The sequence below is a fragment of the Peromyscus leucopus genome, chromosome 4, assembly GCF_004664715.2.
Source record: "Peromyscus leucopus breed LL Stock chromosome 4, UCI_PerLeu_2.1, whole genome shotgun sequence".
NCBI classification, from domain to species: Eukaryota; Metazoa; Chordata; class Mammalia; order Rodentia; family Cricetidae; genus Peromyscus; species Peromyscus leucopus.
In genome coordinates, this window is record NC_051066.1 from 69,048,433 (window position 1) to 69,069,420 (window position 20,988).

The 20,988-nt window shown below is 50.4% G+C and overlaps 1 protein-coding gene across 3 annotated transcripts in view; it reads right to left on the minus strand.

Annotated features, from left to right (window-relative positions):
- Positions 1-20,988, minus strand: part of Tspan18 (tetraspanin 18) — a 140,538-nt gene that overhangs the window by 58,795 nt on the left and 60,755 nt on the right. The window lies entirely within an intron of this gene.

Sequence of the window (20,988 nt, forward strand, 5' to 3'; positions counted from 1 at the left end):
TGGAATGAAAGGGCTGGCCAGCTCTAGCAATGACAATCCTATGCTGTGCACCTACAGGCGGACACCTTAACCTCACCAGCCCTGATCCCAGGCTCCAGGTATAGAGGGCCCTCTGAACCCCTTTATACTTGTGTGCCTCAGGAAGCAACTTTAGACAACCACCGAGGAGAATTGCCTTGGACTTAATGAAGCCTCCCTCCTCTAGTGTCCAGGATGTCAGAAGTGCCTGGAAACGCCCATCCCTTCCCTCCTCAGGTGGCCCCCAGGCATTGCTACTGAGTGGTAGGATGAAGATCTCTGTCTTTAATCTCAGGTTGAAACAAGCTGAAAAGTGGGGGTTGGGGACACAAACCCCAGAGTTCTGCAGCCACCGGGTATGACATGGGTCCCGAATGGCCTCTTCCACCTCCCTATCCACAGACACCTGCCTTGGGGGCTGCAGTTGTTATTACGTTTGCCAGAGGTCCTGTGGGTTATACCGTTGTTATTCTAGCCTCTGAGGAGGAAATCAAGTGACAGGTCCACGTTATAGGACAAGCTAGCAGCTATGGGATTGGAACTCACACCTTACACCATTCCTGATCAGGTCTGTGACTTCCCCACATCCCCACAGACACAAGAGAACAGGAGGGTGCTGGGGAGGCACTTAGGAACAAATGGCATCGGAAAACCCTCATGGGGCCTCGGGGTCTCATTTGCCACCTCAGAAGCCTGACACAGTGAACCTGGGGACCCAGGTTAGCATTAATCCCCTGGACTAGCTTCCTCCACAAACAACTTTCTTGGCGTCTTGGCAACTCAGGTCAAGACTTATTCCTTAAGTTGGAGATTGAGGTTCCAGGGGCCCAATGTGTCTGCAGGTCTCCCTGTCAGGGCTGCCCCAGTTCAGGTTGGAAAGCACAGAAGGTACCATGCTCCCGAATGTCCCCACTACCCCACGCACAGTACTTTGAAATGGAGAAAGCAGAAATACAATTTCTCCCCTCCCCTCCTCTGGGCCTAGTAACCGTCTATCCCCTGCCTGGGGCTAATATTTGGAACAAAGCTGAGCCCTGGAACCTGAGCTGCTCTTGGAGAGGACCCAGGTTTGATTCCCAGCACCCACATGGTGGGTCATAACCATCTGTAACAGTAACTGTCCCAAGGGATCTGACTCCCTTTTCTGACCTCCATGGGCACTGTGTGCACATGGTATACACATATATGTGCAAGCAAAACATCCATACACATATAGATAGATAGATAGATAGATAGATAGATAGATAGATAGATGATAGATAAATAGATAGATGATAGATTGATAGATAGATGATAGATGATAGGTGATAGATGATAGATAGGTAGATAGATAGATAGATAGATAGATAGATAGATAGATAGATAGATAGAATGGGGTAAAATGGGCTTTGGAGCTCAAGTTGGAGAGTGTTTCTGTCATAGATGGCAGGCTTCCTGGAAGAGATGTCTTCCAAACACAGAGGCTTTAGGCAGGCAGAGAAGAGCAGAGGCACAGTGCTGAGAGAGGAGGTTGTGAGAGAAGAGCCCAGCGAGGAAGGGCGGAGTGGAGGAGAACAGTCTCATCTGGCAGGTTCCCAAGAGGCAATGGTGGAAATACAGGGCCAAGAACGCTGAGGACATCTGGCTCTTCCTGTCCCGAGATCTTGAAGATGGCGATGGGTAAGCCGATGTATCCAAAGAGGCAGCTGGCTTCTGAGAGCCGGGTGTGAGCAGAGGCAGAGGGACCCGGGGTAGCAGGGCTGAAAGGGGGCAGGTCAGCAGCACAGGCTGTGAAATCAGAAGAAGAAAGCCAGGAGGTCTGTCTCCCAGTGAGGGATGAGGCCACAGAGAGACATGGGTGTCTCTGGGAGAGGCCAGGCTGACACAGGGGGAATATGACTGTTTGCTCTAGACCCATGTTCCAGTTGTCATGGAGAGAGGCAGCTCAGGGCTGGAAAGATGCTTTGGCAAGGGTGGAGTGGGAGGGTTCTGGACCTGGATGGGCAAGAGCAGGAGCAGTAGAGGGGGATGAGGGCAAGAGAGGGGCAGCTGAGTACAGAAAAGAGGTTTCCCCCTGCCTGGAGGAGTGTGGGGTCATTCGTTCCTTACGGCATGGGCCATGCCAGGCATTGTGCAGGGAATTAGAACCATATGGGTGGGCAGACAGGAAGAGGGGACAAGGCAGCCTGCCTGGGTCCTCCCATGCACTGTCTGCCTATGGCTTGGGGACAGCCTTGGCAGAGGTGTCTTTCTTCTCCCAATGGACTGATAGCAGGGTGCTGTTACCAGCCGGGGGTTGAAGGAAATACCTGTGAAAAGCCAAGTGCTCAGGCAGTACCTGGTGCACCATGCACTCAACTAAGGAGCTGTGACCTCCTCCCCTCTTCCGCATTCCCTTCTGCACCATCACTCCTGAAAACCCTGGCTTTGAGTCACAGCCGACTCAAACTCCCCCGCACCCCACCCCACCCCCTGCCAGCCTTCTCCAGCAGGGATGGGAGCGCTCGAGGACCATGTGAACAAGCCTGGTGTCATGGGTCTGGGTCTTTGGATGTGTTTATTCAAGGCCAAGTTCTGAGTTTCTATGGCATTGGAAACATGAGACAAGGAAACAACAGCTCCAGCTGAGTGCTCTCCTGACATCTTTGGGACACATCTTTTGTCTGAATGCCAAGCTCTGAGCACACAGGGTGTTTTCATTAGTTTCTGAGGCAGGAGAATGCCTTTCAACAGGTCTGATGAGGTGAGGCAGGTGGAGATTCCCAGGAGGCTCTCTCACATGTCTGCTTCCCTGCACAAAGTCAGAGTTGAAACTCAGTGTCTGCTGGGCCCCAGCTCCCTGGGCAGAACACAGCAGTGGCTCAGAGGCACTTAGAGCCTCATGGATTAGATCAGCAGGGTTGAGTAATAGGGAAAGCCATTCTGGAAAGTCCGAGGACCAAAAAGTAATCCATTCCAGGATATAGAGCATGTGTTGGGGTGGACCATAGTCCCCTCCATGCTCAGGTGATCCCCCAGTTGCTTAGACCAGGATGTATGCCCTGGTGACTCACACCAAGACTTTAAACACCCTTAGCTCCTGGAGGGCTTGTGTGTTTGGTTTCTGCTCAAGCTGCTCACTGCCTCACAGCTTCCTGGGCTTTATGGGAATCTGAAGGATCCCTGGCCTCTTGCCTCAATCTCATTCTGTATAAAGTTATAGACAGGCTTTTTGGTGTCTAATTCTTTGTTGCGGTTTTCCTGCTCGTGCCGGTTCAGCTATTCATTCCCTGAATAGCCGATAACACGGAGCAATATCTCAGTAAAGGGTCAGCCAAGGCACTGGGAGGGGTTTGAGAGCCAACCAACAAGATCCCTGTCCTCAAGGCTCTCACAAAATATCACCACCACCACCACCATCATCATCACAACCACATTTTAAGGGAGGGCATCTAGCTCAGGCTGACCTTGAACTCACTTCGGAGCTGAGGATGAACTTGAACTTCTGCTTCTGATCTTCTACCTCTTGAGATCTGAGATTACAGGTGTGTACTGGTTTATGTGATGCTGGGTTTGGACACAGAGTTTATGCATGCTAGGCAAACACTACCCAGTCCCGGTTCCCCAGCCCCACAAGCAGTTTGACGTCAGAAAAAAAAAATCTGGGACTCCAGTGTGAAGTGTGTAACTCACCAGCAACACCGAGAGAAGAATGAGACCCTAGGTAGTTCCCTCTGAGAACGACAGCCTGCTGAGCACTGGGGAAGGGAGGAGAGGGCTGGACAAGCTCCAGGCAGAGGGAACAGCCTGTGTGAGGCTTCGAGTAAGAAAAGGCCTGCAGGGTTCTGGGATCTGAGCAGGGAAGGCTGACACTGACAGCATGGCGTGGGGTCTGGAAGGGAAAAGGGAGTGAGGTGATGAGTGGGGAGGAAGGGCTGGATCTCACAGTACCTGTGTACCACCAATGCAGTGAGGGTGCATTTCAGTGCAGTGGGAAGCACAGAATGCTCAGACATGCGGCCCATTCAAATTGATGCTCCAACTGGAGTAATCTGGGGTTGTCCAACCACAGCTCACCTATTAAAATGACTAACGTTTTAAAAAAGGATGACACCAAATGCCAGCAAGTCTATGGAACAACCAGAACTCTCACTGATGGCTGGCAAAAATGCAAACTGGCACAGCTATTTTGGAAGACAGTTCAATGTTTTTCCCCCCCAAAACTAAAAGTACCTTGCCACGCCATCTAGCGACTGCCCTCCTTAATAATGCCTCGAGCAGTGAAAATCCACGTCCCCTACCTACAGCTGTATTCACAATTGCCCAAACTTTCAAAACCACCTTTGGAAGGTGAGTGAACAGCTAAGCCGTGCTGTGCTCAACCAGTGAAACGCCACCTGCCCAGTGACCAAAGGAATGGAGTAGAAAGACCGGAGGAACCTAAATGCGTCCTTCTCCGTGGAGGAGCCAGTCCAGAAGTGCAATGTGTGACTACAGCTGCACGATATTCCAAAAGGAACTAGGAGAGGCAGAAAGGACTGGTCGGGGAGAGGCGGGGGAGGGCAGGAGACGTGAAAGACAAGGCAGGAAGAATTTTAGGCGTAGACAGCCCTGAGCGATACAGCCATGGTGGACACCCATCATTCTGTGTTTGTCACAACCTGTGAAATCTACAGTTCAGAGGAGGACAGGGGTCCCTAGTGTGAACTATGGCCTCTAGTTAATAACAATTTATCAGCAAATGGATCACAAGAACAGAACATGGGAGCGAAGATGTGGCTACCTCAGCTATCTCAGCTAAGTATAAATTACAGAACACTATGCCTGGGGTCCAGGAGGGGTGTCTGAGAAATACTGTTTTCTGATCACATTTTTTTTCACTGTTGTAAGCCTAAAATTGTTTTTTAAAAGTCAATAATAAAAAAAAAAACCCACGTTTTGAAAGGCCTGTCTGGGTTACAACAGACAACACAGGGTAGATGGGAATGGCGGCTGACCAGGGTCCGGTGAGAGTCGTAATGTAGATGAGGGTGGTGATGGGAGGGGTAGACTTAACCTGTCCCTGGCGGGGAGAGAGGAGGGACAGAGTGAAGTCACTGGGAGGACCAGTGCTCTGGTTCACACAGGCTGCAGAAAGGGGACCTTGATAGGGAAGTGGCTGTGGCCATCAGTGCCCACGGGAGAGCTGGACCCTGGCAGATGCATGTCTAGTGAGAAGGAAAGCAGTCCATCCAAGCTTCCAGAAGCTTCCGCACGCAGGGGCAGTTGAATCCACCAGAGCCTGCATCCCCCAGCTCTGCCATGGAGGTGACCACACTGGGGATTCTCATGGTGACATCAGCCTGAAGAGGTCTGGGGGATCTCTCTGCGTGTTAGGAAATCAAGTCCTGCTGAAACAGGGAGAATTGCCACAGATCCTGCAGCCCAGATGACACCGTGAGCAGAGGCCCTCTCTGCCATCTCTTGTGACCCTGGCGTAGAGTCCCAGATGGAAAGACCTCCCCAGTACTGTGATGCACAGAAGTGAGTGTCTTGAGGGGGTTTGAAAATCCCAAGTGGGCTGGTGCAGTGGTGTACACCCTTAATTCCAACACTTGGGAGGCAGAGGCAGGTGGATCTTTGTGAGTTTGAGGCCAGCCTGGTCTATATAGTGAGTTCCACGACAGTCAAGGCTACGTAGAAAGAAAAGAAAATGCAAAGTGGCCCAGGAGGGCAAGCATGACCTGAACTCAGACAAGGGACAGCAGTTAGCCATCTCCTCTGGACCCACCACCCTCAGCATGAGACACCACCAGTTTGGACATGCACACCATCCTCTCAGTGCCAGGCTGCCTCCCACACCCTCCCACACCCTCCCACATGCCCTTGCAGAGTCTTTTAGAGTCTGATTCTGGGATGCTGCCCTCCTGGTCTACATAGGCATTCAGGCTCCAAGGCTTGGAGTAAATAAACAAGAAAGTAAAGTTGAGTCCCAAGGAGCAGGGGGCAGAAACTGGGACAGGCTGGAAGTAGAGTGGGTGGCAGGCTGGGTGGAGGGTCCAAGATGGGGATGTCATTTCAGCCAGCATACAGGGACTTTTTCTTTCTAGGTGTTAGCAAGTTGGCCAGGGATAGAGATATGGCTGTCCTGCCTGCAAGGTAGAGCTAGTGCCCAGCCCTATAATATAATCCCAACCCCTGGCAGCCTTGGGTGGGAACACAGGCTGAAGGTGATGGAGAACCCATATGATCACCAGATGAACTTCCATCAGGCCACGAGTTATCAGGTGGCTCCTGATGACTCAGACACCTCAGGTCAGCAAGATAGCCCGCCCTGCCTTGCTTCTACCTGATGGTGCTGAGAATCCAGAAATAAAAGGAACCCAATGGACGGGGGAGGCAGAAGCACCAGAGTGGTAGAGTGCCACAGACCCAGGCTGCCCAGGGGGTGAAGCCTCATCCTGCTTGTGAAGCCAGTCCTGGCTGTAAGGTATCCTGGGAAAGTTTCCACAACCAGGAGAATGCATTGGTTAGGGCAGGGCCCCATTATTGTCCTTTTTAGTGCTCTGGGCCCCATTTAAACATGCAGGAGCTGTCAAGGACACAGCCTCTAGTCTGTGACCACACTGCCCACAAGAGGGATTGACATCCATTCTTGGGAAACACAGACAGGGAACAGGGTGGGCTGATAATTTTTTTTTTTTTTTTTTTTTTTTTTTTTTTTTTTTTTTTTTTTTGTATTGCAAGCACCAGCAAAACCTTTGGTCCACCTGCTGCCAATAAATGCCCATGGCACAAATGAAGGAAGGAATCAGTAAATGAATGATGACAAGGTCCCTGAGAAGCACTAGGTATGCAGCCTGCTCTGACTCAGCCCTCTCTTGGGACGGGACCATATCTTAACAATATCAGCCAGAGTAAAGTAAGCCGGTCCTGGCCACGGAGGGTGGAAGCCTGGCCCTGTGTCTGCCCTGGCTCTTTCCTCCTCTTCGCCCTTGGTGGGGCTGAGTGAGGAGACATTACAGGCACAGGGCAGAGGGTCTTGGTTTTACCACGGAGGTTTCTTCTTCCTCCCATTGTCCAGACCGAGGGCACTGTGTGTGTGGGTCACAGAGGGCCCTGACGGCACAGGAAGGAAGGAGCAGAGGGGCTGGCTCCCTGCCTCAGCGTTCCCTCTGACCTTGCCCAGCTCACTCCTGCTACAGCTTGATTTCTTCTGGCCCCGACCCCAGGGCCGGTGGTCAGCGGTCTGCAAAGAGGCCCACTGATTAACCAAGGAGGGGGAGGGGACTACAAATCACCCTGCCTAATAAATAACCAGGGCCAATAAATTAGGACCTTAAACAATGACAGCAGGTGGGGGCGGCACCAACCTCCCCCCTCCGACAGAAGAATGCAGGAGGTCTGAGACCCTGGGATCACTCTGCTGGAAAGCTGAGCCCTCACTGGTGTTTGCCAGGCTGGGTATAGGTGGAGGGTGGGGGATGGGGGACAGGGGGATGGGAATGTAGGAGGAAGGGGGTGGGGGAAAGGCAGAGTAGGGCATGGGAGTGGGGGTGTCAAGACAGAGGACTCCATTTGAACTGCTTCCCAGTAGAAGGCTAAGAGAAAATTCCAGCACAGGTCCTAAGACATGAGGTTCAAGCTGGGGGGCACAGATCCTCCACTTCCAAAGCAATGGAACCCTGGGCAGGGCAGTCCACCCCCCTCTCCTCTTACTCCACTCCTCCAGCTACTTGGATCCCGTGAGTTTGTGGTCATCAGATGTTCGGTTCTAGCCTTGGTCCTAGGTGAGGCCCTTTGTGGTGTGGAGTGAGGCAGAGGCCCTAGTGACCCAAAGCAGAGATAAGTAGGGATGCAGTGGGAGGGGGGTACAAAGTTCCCCAACTTGGCTCTGCTCTGATGAGAGCCTTAGCTTCTTCTGTCCCCTCAACTTGGTCTGGTGGACCAAGAAAGGAGACAAGTAGAGAAGCCAGGACCAGATCCACAATTTATCTCTCTTCTGTCCTGGTCTTGGGCTATCTTCACCCCAAGACAGGTCCTCTCCTGAGACTGTTGGGAAGCACCACAGAAAGGGGTTCGAGGCCAGCTGCCCCGCCCCCAGCACAACACTGGCATGCCCTTTCTGGAGGGAGCAGCTGTGGTTGGGAAGGGACTGCCCGGCCAGGAACTACATCTCCTAGCATGCTTTGCACCTGTGGTCCTGTGACTTGTTGTCACCAATGGGAGTGCCCTTGAGCTTTGCTTTATTAGGGAGCAGAAGTGTCCTCTCTAGGGCTCTTGCTTCTTCTGTGATGACCTTGGGAGCCACATGGTGGGAAATCCGGGCTCTAAATGATATGAGGAATGCCTCCAACCTTTCACAGATCTGTTGCGGACTAGGAAACTAGCCTGGGCTAAGGAAGGCACAGAGACTCTTGAGACCCACGCATGGGCAGTTGTCTCACCCACATTTTCCGGAAAGGTGGGGAAAGCTCTGGCAGCGGGAGAGCCCCAGCAATCCAGAGACTTCAGATGAGAACTTTTCAAAATCGGGATCTGCACGCCTGCTTCCTGTCCCTCTCTCCTCCACCATGCAAGCTTTGAACCATCTGTCACCTACCCTCCACATCCGTGGATACCCATGATGCCCTGCTTCCTGCCTGTCTTACACAGGCTTCCCAGAGGAATTGTCCAGCCCAGTTCACTCTCTTCTCCACCTCTGCCTGTCTTCCCTCCCTCCCCAGCCCCGTAGAGACGTCCTTCCTCCATCATGGTGATGGCGAGGAGGGTCTTGACTCCCCAGATGCTCAGTTCTTCAAATGGAGCTCCCTCATCCATGGAAGAATGTCCTTCAGCACTGGATGACTGAGAGCACAGATGCATCAAAGCTTGTATTTATTATATTCTCCTATACATACATAATTCATATTCTAGGTAAAGAGATTAGAAATGACAACTGGAAATGAAACAGAGCAATCAAAGCAACAGGCTATAATAAAAGTTCTATGAACATGGCCTCTCTCAACATCTCACTCTGCCGGGTTGGTTCGTTCTTCCTGTCATAACCTGTTTCTTAAGGGAAGTACTTGGATGTTTCTCTTTTGTGTATCTGAGTTGGTAGCAGGGACAGAGCTTTGAGGGGGAGCATTACTAAGAAGAAAGAACTACTTAAAAATAAATACTGTGAAGCAGCCGTTAATCTGAAAACCAGGATAGCTACTAAGTGTCTCCTGGGAGGGTAGTGTCTCCATCGTGGATACACTGGACAAAGAGATGATTCTTGTTCTCTGGATAGGATGGATCAGGGATGGTGCAAGATTTTTATCTCCATGTTCAGAATGGTACATAATATAAAGCTTGTGAAATGTTTATCTCTAGGATTTTCTGTTTGATATCTTTGACCACAGGAAACTGAGATCGCAGGTAGCCTCAACCAGGAAAAAGAAGAGGGGTCTCGTGCAAGTGTGTGGGAGAGGAATGACCACAGTTCTGTTATCTTAATACCTTCCCTGATGTTAACACGTGACTGCAGGGGCAGTGTTTATAAAGAAGGGAAATGTGCCTCGTCTGGTGAGGAACTTCATGCTGCACCATCCTATGGAGGAAGGCAGAAAGGCACGAGAGCTCACAAGGCAGAGGAGGTGCTGAGCCCATGGCCTGTGGGGAGTGCCCTACTCCCTCCATAACAGCACTGGCCCGTCTGTGGGAGCAGAACCCTCACAAAGTAACCATTTCTTCCTTTCTTTTTCTCTTCTCTTTCTCTTCTTTGTTTTTGTTTGTTTGTTTGGTCTGTTTTTGTTTTGACAAGAAGTCAAGTAGCTCAGGCTGGCTTCCAACTCCCTATGTAGCCCAAGGATGAAGGATGACCCTGACCTCCTGATCCTCCTGCCTCAACCCCTCAAGTACTAGGGTTTCAGATGTATTCCACTATAGCAGGTGTGCGGAGTTCTGGAAATCCGACACTGGGCTTTGGGCCTGCTGGGTATGCTCTCTGCCAGTGGAGTGACATCACATCTTAAAGGCCATCTCTTCATTCCATCATGACACTGCTCATTTCAGCAGGATTTAGGACATGACATTCAACAACCACAGCTGGCCTAGACCAGCCACAGCTTCCAGGAGCCTGGCCACCTGCACAGGCAGCCCACACAGCAGGGACCTAGCTCATTCTAGACAATGTTTTTGTTGGGGATGAAGACGAGGAAACCATTTCTAGCCTGGAGAGGCTCTGAGACCAGATGGGAAGAAAGGGTAGCTCCATCTCTCAGATAGGGAAACTGAGGCTCAGAAAAAGCCCAATGTCTAAAATAGCATGGCTGATTAGCAAACATCCTATTGTTTGCAGACCCAACAACCCTATGAAAAAACTTGTACTTGGGCGGGGGGAGCAGCATTTATGTAAGCCTGGCTCAATTCCCAAGCAGGGATGAAGGAGAGAGCGCAGCTCCTACTCAGCCTCTCTTCTGCTGAGTTTATTATCTATAATGTTCTAATTAAAAGTCAAGTACTCTCAGTAATCCCCAGTGAGACCCAAGAAAATGTCTGGCTCCCAACTTTAGCTCCATGAGAGATCGTCCAGTATCATATCTGCCAACATTATCTGACCTTCCAAAAGTTACCTGCAGTCTCCTGCACCTCAGCATCCCTATGTGTGCCCAAGAAGGCAGAGGCAGGCCTCTCTGGCTTCAGTATCTATGGTTCCACAATATTCTCATTTGGTTTATTAGACACCAGGAACCGCCTTACCTGTCCCCCTACACCTTAAAAACTGAACACTTCCTGCGTGTGTGTGTGTGTGTGTGTGTGTGTGTGTGTGTGTGTGTGTGCTCCAAGATCTGACCCCTCTGTCCCTCATAGCAGTATTAGAAAGTAGGTGATGTTATTGAATAGATGAGAATTCTAGGGCCCAGGAAGTTTAAGTAATTTGTCCAGTAGTGAACAGTAAGTAAGTGACAAGATCAGGATTCAAACCCAAGCAATTTGGGTAGTGTGCTACGCTCGCCTCTCATGAGTCCTTTTATAAACCATCTATGGATTCTGAGAAGCAGATAAAGACCAAGAAATGCCACCCAAGCACCATGCTTGGGACCGAGGAGCAGAGCTGGTCCCACGGAACTCGCCCCTGGCGGTAGAGGCCTAGCCTCGGCCTGGTGTGTCAACCTTCCTAGAAGACGAATTCAGGCTGCCGTGGAGGAAGAACCGAAACTGTGAGGACTCAGGGTCCCATCACCAGGTGAGGCAGTGTCAAGGTCAAGAAGAGTCAAGCCGGTCTAACCCAAGAAGGTAAGAACCCACAGTAAAGGGGGCTGGCCATACCTCGGTCCTTTCTGTCATTCCCAGGAGCTCAGAGGTGCCACATTTTTATCTCTAGGAATCCCCAGAACCCTTATGATACCACGAGAGCCACCTCTCTTGGCTGGTGGAAGGGCAGGTAACCCTGGGCCTCCTATAGTCTCCAGAAACCAAAGCCCTGAATCACGCTTCTGCTGGGTCACAACATGTCTCCACAAAACCAATGTTTACAAAAACTGAGTCATTGATCAGGCTTTATGCTACAGACTTCAGTAACGTAAAGATTTGTGCTGTCACAATACTCATTTTAGTAAGGTTTGACAGACAGAGCGCAAGCGTGAGAAACTGTGTGTGAGAGGAAAAAGAGAGAGGGGAGGGGAATAAGACCTTTCCAGCTCAGGAAAATGGGGAAAGCAGAGTGCATAACAGAGGGGAGAAAAGTCAATTAAATCATGATAATGACTTCCGCCGCCATGCCCGAGAGCCGCGGGAACAGCTATTAATTAGGACTTCCATGTTGGCTGTGGCCGTTTGACTCCGCCAGGCTGTCAGTGTGCTCCTTAATGACATGCTCCCCAAGAGCTGATGTGTGAAAATATTTTCACCCTGGCAATTAGCAGTTTTAAAGAACCTAACACACACACACACACACACACACACACACACACACACACACACACACACACACGTGGGGCCAGGCCCCTGTAACTGGCATGAAGTGTAGCAATTTTTTCTGTTCCCAGTCCCCACTCCCCAGAGTCCCTGTAATCACCAGTCCCTCCTTGCTCTGTAATTAGCACCACAAGAATCTTGTTTGGTGTAAATTCCTATACTGAAGTTTAGACTTAGGCTAGGAACCCAAAGATGTAGCAGAGACTTAACACCTGCTCTGCCTCAGGTAAAATGGTCCAGATCATCCCAGAGAGAGCTTCTGTGGAGCCTCATGACCTCTGAGGAAGGGGCTTCAGAAGGAGAGAATGCCCCTCACATCTAAATGCGAATCTAGATATTATGATGCACGTATAGCTTAAGGACGAGGGAGGGTTCCAGACGATTCCCACCTCTGGGGTAAGATGACTTGTTCTGCTCAGTGGCCTGTCCAGCTTAACTTTGCAACAGCATGGTCAGGAAGGATGGGAGAGGTCACCTGGGCCACTTAGAGGTTCCTGAAAATCAGCCCCAGTGCTTTTCAGGACCTGGGGCTCTTCCAAATAAGCGTTAGGCTAATCTTGGATACTTTGTATCATCTGGTGTTATTTCAATGGAGTAACTTGATACACAGTATCCGGCCCCCCAAAAGAAGGTAATCTACATCCTCCTCTTCTCTGTGAGGATAAGAAGCAGACATTGGTGGCCCTGAGGGCTGCTAAAGAAGGGGAATAGGGGATACTGGATTGCTTCAGTTCTTTCCTGCCCTCTTATTTTGTAAGAAGAGAGCACCAGGGACTCAGGTTCCAGGCAGACACAGGACACAAGAGCACCGCCCTGACCAATGGGAAACAGAAAGCCCATGGAGAATGTGGTGGGGCCCAGCCAATGCTTAGCAGCTAGTGGACAGAGCCAGGAAATCCTGCATCCCCCGGCTCTGGGCTTTCTCTGGCTGCAGAGTAGAGGAGAGGGAAAAGCAAGGGTCAGAAGCCTGGGAGGGCCTTATCCTGAAGGATGTATAGAAATAGCATACCCTGACCCAGGAGGGCTGGGAGGACAGCGCTCCTTCAGGAAAATGCCTTTCCTGTCATTCAGACACTTCTGCCCGGGCCAAGCTAAACAACAGGACTCACCCACATCACACTCTAGCTGCTTGCAGAATGGATATCCTGACTTGCAGGCAGGTGCACCCTGCTCTCCTAACCTAAAGAGCGTTTCAGGCTAAAGAGGACAGATGTCAGCACACAGCCTGGAAAAAATCCGACATCTGCTCACCCATAACATTTCTCACTCCCCTTTCTCTGGTCAGCTGATTTCATCCTGGCTATAGGCTTCTGCTTGGGGTCCTCAGTATTGCCAGGTTCAGCAGGATTCGTCATGGTGACCTCTGAGGACTGCGTTGGCCTGAAGTTCAGAGAAACCATGCTGAGAAAAGTACCTGGACCACCATGACGGAGGGTTTAGAGCCAGGGTCAGGGGCTGCGGGGGACTTCAGCTGCAGGAACTTCTGGCCCTCTGATGTCAACCAGAAAGAGGCCTTGCAATGCTGGTGGAATACAGTGTGCAGTCAGGAGCACGACCCCGGGTCAGTGTGCAAAGTCAAAAGGCACCAAAGCTGCCGTTCCCAAGTCTTCCCTTCCCACCCTCCTGTGTAGCCTCATGGTGTTCCTGCAGAGGGGTCTTGATTGGGTTTGATCTCTCTGCTGGTTAAAGAATTAAAATACAATGGAAAATCTCGCCCTTTGTTTTAAGCTGCTGTCTCCAGGTCAGGAAGGTGAGGGAGAAGCCAGTATCTTGGAAGTTTGGTATCTTTGTTACCCAGTTAAGGCTCTGTTCAGTAACTGCTTACTGGTCATGGATCTGCTAACTCCCGGTTCCTCGGTAAGGCAGAGTGGCCATCCTTCCAACCTTGACTTGACCACATGACTCACTTTGGCCAGTGCGGTGCCAGAGCTGAGGCAGGATGTGTCTGGTGGCAGGACCACCAAGGTCCCTTGCCTGCTGGTCAACAGTTACAGGAACAGGTCTCAGTAGTGAAAGCCACTCCAGCCTGAGCCTCAGATGAACCTTAGAAACAGGCCACAGATCCCAGGAAGCTCAGACTCAAACCAAAGTTGAACAAGAGATAAGAGCCGGAGGCCTGGAATCTAAACCAGCCCTGCCAGGTGGCTGCTGGCCAGCAGCCCTTGAACATGGGAATCATAGCTGTGTGGAGCCACCGGGCTTTGGAGGCTTTTGTTAAGTGGAATGATTTGGTGACTAATACAGCTCCCACTTCACTCTGAGAAAGACAGACCGAGTGACTCATTTGAACTCACAAGGCTGGCAGACAGCAAAGCTTAAGCTGGGACCCAGTGTGGTCCTTGGGCACACCCAGGTAGCCTCTCCAGCAAGCTGATCTGGAGATACCAGAAGCCAAGCCACACTTAGGATATCCACTCCAGGCTCATGCTTCCTTGAAGGAAATTCACCCCAGAAGCCTTCCTGGGGGGCTCATACAGGCCTGGTACCAGAGCCTGCCTGGCTTAGGCTGCTTGCCCTGAAGTTCACTTGCAATCCAACCTAGACCCACCTCTGATCCAGCACCCTTTTATTCTTTCAAGGCAAGATTGAGCTGAAAGGGTGTAAAAGGACTAACTGCTTAGGTGCCCATATTGCCTGGCTCCTGCCTATGCCCCACACCTAGGGGGACAGCTGCTAGGACCACTCAGCTCTACCTGCTGGCAGAATCCATCACCAAAGGCAGAGTGCCTGGCAAGAGTAGGAGGGGACAGAGGCATCTTGGTACTGGTGATGTTTCTGACTCACCACCTCAAGACTCTCCTTAGGGTACAGCCTTCCTTCCCAACTAGACAGAGACACTCTTAAACAGTTGCAACTTGTGAATCTGTTTATGGCTTGTCCTTGTAGCTGACATATCTGCTACTACAAATCAGTGAGTTACTGAAGGATGAATGAATGCACACACGGATGAATGACTAACTGCACAGACGAGTGGGCACACACATAAATGAATGGGCACATGAGTGAGTGAATGGGCTCACAAATGAGTGAACGCATGAATGAGTAGGCACACGAATGAAAGGGCACACAAATTAATGAATGATTGCAAACTATCCAGTGCATAAATGAATGAATGAGCATGTGAATGTGTGCATGGGTGTATGAATGAAGGAATGAATAAATGACACACATGAATGAATGGGCACATGGATGAATTAATGAAAACTCAAATAAGAATGAATGAATGGATGCACAGATGTATAACTGGACACAAAAATGAATGAATGATTCTGCCACCAACTCTTACAGGATTGGTCCTCCTGGTTGACTCTTCTCTGAAGCCACAGTTCTAACTCAGGCACAGTGCTTGCACAGAGCAGACCTGCAGTGTGGCGGGAGCTGATAGCGGTCTTGCTTTGAGAAACATCCGCTCTCTGCAGCAGAGAGGCGTTGGAAGTGGCCATAGAAGTACATCCCAACTTCAGAACAATTTTACTGGTAAAGGAAATGAATCCTCAGGCCTCCGCCCCGGCACTCTGAGAGATGGCCCAACAACGCTGCATTCTCCACCAAACAATGAAGAATTAAACCACTGCGGAGGCCCTTCTGACTTTTGTCTGTTTTCTATTTTGGGTTTCCTTTGAAAAAACACTTCTGCTGCTCTGTGAAGTTTGATGATTCTGAAGGCTGTCTCCAAGGTCCCGTTCCCAGGGTCTCTGGGCCCTTGATTTTTATTTTCATGTCTCAGCGTCTTGTTCTTTTTCCCACTTGTGGATGTGGCTGGATTCCACGAATACAGAGGGCCTGCCCGGGTGGAGGGATATCGGCCCCGCTCAGCTTGGTCTTCATGGTGGCCAGATGGTGTCACAGACCTCCAGCTCAAGTTTTCTGTGCTGGCCCTGCCACATTGCAATAGCCTCTGAGCTACATTTGCACCATGTATGAAGCTGGGACCTGGTAGCTGGTGCTGTTGCATGAAGCCTTATCAGGCTCATTCAGAGACACCAAGCATTTTGGTCAAGGTCACACAGCAAGGGAAGGCAAAGGGCCAGTGCTTGGAGGTCTCTCCCAGTCCTGCCAGCTAACTGGGAACATCAAAAACCCTTTAAGAGCTGCTCTCTGATATGAGAAAACAGAAGCCTGTGTACAACTTACACTCCCTGTTCTCATGACAACCATATGGTGTGAGCTCATGGACTATGCCGGGTACCTTACATACATTGTCCCAACCATACAAAGGCAAGCTGGTTTTATGATTTCTCTATCTTTCCCCAGGGAAACTAAGGCTCAGAGAGGTTCTGTGACTTGTCTGAGATCACACAGGAAGCAACAAACAGTACTCATGTCCATTCAAAGCACTCCCTGTCCTTTGGTTTGTCCCTGCATCACTGCCTGTGGGTCCCTGCCCAAAGTCGTCCAGTTGACCATTTCTGCGCGGGGTCACCTCTGCCAGCAGCCTGGCGAGACACCTTCCTTGGAGAAGGAGGAGGACATTGCAAACTTCTGATACCAGGTGGGACCTGGTAAAGATCATCATAGCTGTAGAGGATCAGTCTACCTACTGGTCCCCTGGGAGGGTCCTGGAGCACAGCCTGGGAGTGTGCAGTGGCTGCTGAGAGGTGAGGAGCATAGACACTTAGAGAGAAGCCAGAACACTGCACACTGGGCTGCTCTCTGAGTGCTCATCTCTGTCTGTCTGTCTCTGTCTGTGTGTGTGTCTCTCTCTGTCTCCCCCCCCCTCACACTGACATAGCAATACTCCTCGGAACCCTAAGGTTCCGCTCACACCCACACAGCAGTGGTATAGGGCAGGGCTGCCTATGTGCCCTTCCCTTCCTCAGTGATCCTGGGACTCCAGAGGCTCAGCAGCCTCACCATGGCCCAGTGATATTGGCTCATGACCTTGACCTGTGTGTGCAATGTGGTAGCTCTGTGGCGGTTGACCCTGGGGCCTCTTCTTTACCTTTAAGATTTGGGATTAGACCAAACGATTTCTCCATCTCCTCTGAAGGCAGACCCTACCTTCCAATCCCTGACTGAGCTCTCCCCCAGTCCTGAGGAAGGCGCTGTCATTAAGGCTACCCTAAAGGTGGTACTCAATGAAGATGAGTCCCGCTATCCTGGAGCTCTCCTGTCCCACCCTGCATTCCAGATGCATCACTGACTACAGAACAGAAAACCTTTTAGTTAATTAACCCCAGAGGCTACAGTGCATTGGACACAGGTCACACTGTGGAGGAGGGAGGCAGAGAATCCCGTTATGTCGCTGGGACCTAGCTGAACACAGCAGGAGTTAGACTCATGTAGTCATCACTGTAACTCTAGCAGCAACCAAGGCCCAGAGAAGTCAAGTCATTCATCTAAGGTCACACAGTCAGGAAGTAGCCAGGCTTGGATTTAAACCCAGGTCTGTGATATGAAAAGTACATGTTCTTTATCCTAGTTTTGTGACCCACCTGGCTTTGGGATACAGCAGATGTTCTCATCTTGGGGACTCCCCTGGTGAGATCTTTGAGACTTGCTTTAAGACCCCCCTTCCCCTGCTAACCCAGAGCAAGCCAAGGCAGGCATCTAAACTTGTTTCTGCTGGGGACAGAGGAGGACGAGGCCACTGATAATAGGACAGGTGGCACCCCCGTCTCTTGCGGAGACTCCGGGCTTCACCAAGGCAGCAGCGTCTTCAGTGACAGTGATGACTGGAGTCCCAAGCAAACAGTCCTGTGACTGTCCACTGAACAAGCAGTTTAAATGTCCTGAAAGAGCACAGACGCACCATGCAGGCTGTGGAGTCCATTACCAGGAAGGTCACTGTGTGTGGACCTCAAGGCTCAGCACAGAGCACACTTTCTTCCCCATCCTTCTTTTCACAGACTTTGAATGACTCCCAGGGCCTCAGAGAGGCAGAGGAAAAAAATCTCAACACATCAGATCATGGCTGGGGATGGGGCAGAGGTGGGGATGCAGTGTAGGGTGAGGTACACGCACACATTTAAAATTCTAATTATGGAAGAAGACGATGAAAGAGCTCCAGTTCCATGTGTACAACAGGAAGCCTATTATTATTTGGGATGAGACAGATATTAGCCAAATTCTTTAATTATAAATGCCTGCTGGGCAATGTTAAGAAATGACAATGGGGCACACATCCGCCCGTTCGTTTAAAATGAAGGAAGCTGGGCTAATGAGATGGCTCAGCAAGTAGAGGCATTTCCCACATAAGCCTGACAGCCTGAGTTCAATCCCCAGAGCTCACACAAAGGCAGAAGGAGAGAATCAACTCCACAAAGCTGTCCTCTGACCTCTGCACCCATGCCCTGGCACAGGTGTGTGCATGTGTATATCTTGCACACACAAAAGAAAAAAATTAATAAAGTAAAATAAAAGGGATGTTGGAGAGATGGCTCAGTGGTTAAGAGCACTGTCTACTCTTATAGAGGACCCAGGTTCAATTCCCAGTGCCCATATGGTAGCTCACAACCATCTGTAAGTCCAGTTCCAGGGAATGCTCTCTTCTGACCTACATGGGCACTACACACATGTGGTACATAGACATATAAGCAGGCAAGTACCAATGCACATAAAATGATTTCTTAAAATGAAGGGGAGATAGCTGAGCAATACAGTATGTCTAGTATGTGTAAGACCCTGAGTTCAAGCCCCAGCACCCCTAAAGAGAGGGCTACCTGGTAAACTATAAGAGATAAAAGTGTCCAACCAGAAAAGCCTGTTTCCAAAGTCTGTGTGGAATTGCAAGTCTCATATAAACAGGACAATTGGCAGTTAACACACACCATGGTGGGGAGATGGAGCCAGAGGCTGCCTACAAATCCATATAGCCACTGGGGAGCCAGGATATCAATTCGAAGAAATGTCAAATCCCACCCCCTCCCCACAGAGAGCCGACCCCAGGGAGTAATTTCATGTTCAAATTGCCTTCTAATCCTACAAGATTGCAGCCCTTCCCATCACTGGGCCTTTGGGAGGATGCATTTGAATATCAACACTCACCCTGTGCATTGGAAAGTGAACACTGAGGTTCAGTGGTACCCCAGCACTGTCTTGCAAGAATGGGGGTGTGATGGAGAGTATGGGGTGCCCTACTCTGAAATACCCTTCTGTGGGAAAGCTTTCTTTATGCTTCCTGTTAGTTTCCTGACTCTTGCCTAACAGCACAGCTGTCTATGAATGGAGGTTCTGAAATGCCCACCAGGGCAGGTACCAGAGGAAGACAGCACAGGCTTCCTATCTGTCCCTTTCTTCTTCTTCTTCTTCTTCTTCTTCTTCTTCTTCTTCTTCTTCTTCTTCTTCTTCTTCTTCTTCTTCTTCTTCTTCTTCTTTTCCTCCTCCTCCTCCTCCTCCTCCTCCTCCTTCTTTTTCTAGCTGTGTTACCCTAGTCCACTTACTTCATTACTTCACCTCCTGAGCCCCAGTGCCTGTTTCTAAACTAGCAGTAATCTCACTTCCCTCGGAGGGATGGTAGGGGAGAAACTTCCATTCATGTGAAGTACCTGGTGCCTTCGTGGAGCCTAAAATACAGCAAAATCGATGGCTAGGGAGATGCCCCAGATGGGAAAGAGTGTTTGCCACGTGACCAGGAAGACCAGAGGTGGTACTCCAGAACCCATATAAAGCTAGGCATGGCAGTGTGCATATGTGATCCCTGTAATTCACAGGGAAGAGAGGCAGAGACAGAATCCCCAGGAGCTCACAGGTCAACCAACCTGTTACTTAAACAAGGCAAAACCAACATTAGAAGCTGTCTCTCATGCCTTGTCATGGTACCCTTCTGCCTGCACTGGTATTCACACACACACACACACACACACACACACACACACACACGCACGCACGCACGCACGCACGCACGTACACGCACACGCACACGCACACGCACATGCACACACACTCATGGGAGAAATCAAACTATAGCTTTCTGGATGATTAAGACAGTGTCTTATTCAGACTACTCTTGGGCTCACAGATGACTGTCTCAGAGGGTCATACCCCAATATACAGTATTCAAGGGGACCTCTCTAGGTCCTGGAACCAGGCCAGCCTCTCTCTCAAGACTGGGGGTTGTGTCTCGCCTCATGTCCTACAGGAGCCACCTGGGATTTATCTTTAACATCAACATCCAACTAAGTCAGAGCTCTCCCATGGGTTGCTCCCCATACCACTCATGATGAGAAATGGGTGCTTAACAAGTAATGAATCTGTGGTTAGCAGGCCCATAAGCAACACCGCTGAGATTTCAACTCAGGAATGAACTGTAAGTCTGGAACCACCCTGCAGGAATGAGAAGATTCTGGGGAGACATTTAGGTCTACCCCTTGGCTGTCAGATATTCAAACAATGGACCCAAGAAACTGAAATTCCCCAGGAATATCATGCTGGGAGAAGGGAAAGGCAGAAGCTTGGTGCCAGCTAATGGAGGAGCCTGCCAGGAAGAGATTTCACACAGTTCTGACAATCCGTTAGACCATTCTGCAGTAGAGAATGGAGCTAGAGAATGAGCTTGACATGGACAAGCTGTGAACACCTCTTGCCCTCTTTTAAAGCCCAGACTTCATGTCAGGACCCTGAGAATGGTCTTAGGAGGTCACTGGTCCTCTTCCCAATGTGGCCACATTAAATAGATCTCTGTCTGCCTTTCACTATGATGTATCTGTTTAATTGGTCGATTTGGAGCTGAGTGACTGAGCTGAACTTGTTAGGACCACCAGGACCCAAGCTCTGACCCTGAAAGCTGTAGTGACTGCTCCCTGTCGGCCAGTGTGGGGAGCAGAGGGCCTGGACCTCAGCTGCCCTCCATCTTCCCGTTTGCAGTAGCCGCACCCCTGCATCCCACCTGCACTCTGCTCACTCCATCTCCAGCATCCGGCCTGCACTATTCTTTACTGGGCATTTTTCTTTCAAATGGCTTCAGAACAAACTCATATTTTAAACACACCCTTGTTTCAGTACACTACCCAGGAAGCCGCGGGCTAAATTCACGCTACCAGCCACTCATTCGGGCAACTCCATGCCCATCCGAACAAACGGGGTTCGAGTTCACATGAGCTGGACAAACCATGTGGTCCCATGGTCAGCCTTGCATTATGCTTGACC